The sequence below is a fragment of the Marmota monax genome, unplaced genomic scaffold (genome assembly GCF_021218885.2).
Source record: "Marmota monax isolate L192 unplaced genomic scaffold, Marmota_monax_Labrador192_F-V1.1 WCK01_AAM20220418_F8-fsc00051, whole genome shotgun sequence".
NCBI lineage: Eukaryota > Metazoa > Chordata > Mammalia > Rodentia > Sciuridae > Marmota > Marmota monax.
Genome location: NW_026695202.1, coordinates 11,049,971 through 11,050,717, shown reverse-complemented (window position 1 = coordinate 11,050,717; position 747 = coordinate 11,049,971).

Genomic DNA, 747 nt, shown 5'->3' with positions numbered 1-747 from the left:
GGTGATCCTTCTGTCTGCACAATGGTTGGCATCTTTCAATGGTCATTCGGCCCACAACACACCAGTTTGGCCACCACCCTTAGTGGCTTTCCATGTCACTGGGCCCCCATCTAGACCCCCAGAGAATGAACCCCTAGAGAATGAACAAGCCCCATTCCTGAGACCTCGAGTGGTGGGTCCCCTTCAGCCTGTCCCTCTTCATTCTCCTCTTTCCGTGCCTGCCACTCTCAAGCTCCTCCCCAGCCAGCCCCCTTGCTGCCAAACCCCTGTTCATCCTAGAGAACTCGGGGTGTCACTTGCTCAGAGGGCTGCCTCTGAGCTCCTGGTTTCACCCGCATCTTCTGGCCTTCTTGCCAACCCCGCCCCAGCACAGCTCACAGTTTATACTTGCGGTTGTCTAACCCAGACTTCCTCTACTTGGTGACCATCTCTGGAAGGGTGGGGACTTATCTGCTGTGGAACTCCGAGGCCCGGCACAGTGTCTGGTACTTTCTAGGCTAACTCAGTGGCCAATTCAGGGCCACTAACTTTAAAAACAGAGTCCCAGACCTTGCATACTGAAGAGATGGAAATGGTCTGGAATGAGGCCTTGGCCTCATCCTGGTTACCTGTGGGGTTGGAGGAGAGACCAGGACAGGGAAGTGGGGGGCAGGGGTGTGCATTTGTGCACATCAGGGGGAGACTGGCTTCAGTTGCAGTGATTTTACAATTTTACTTTTTAAAAAGGAGAATATATTTGGAGCTTCA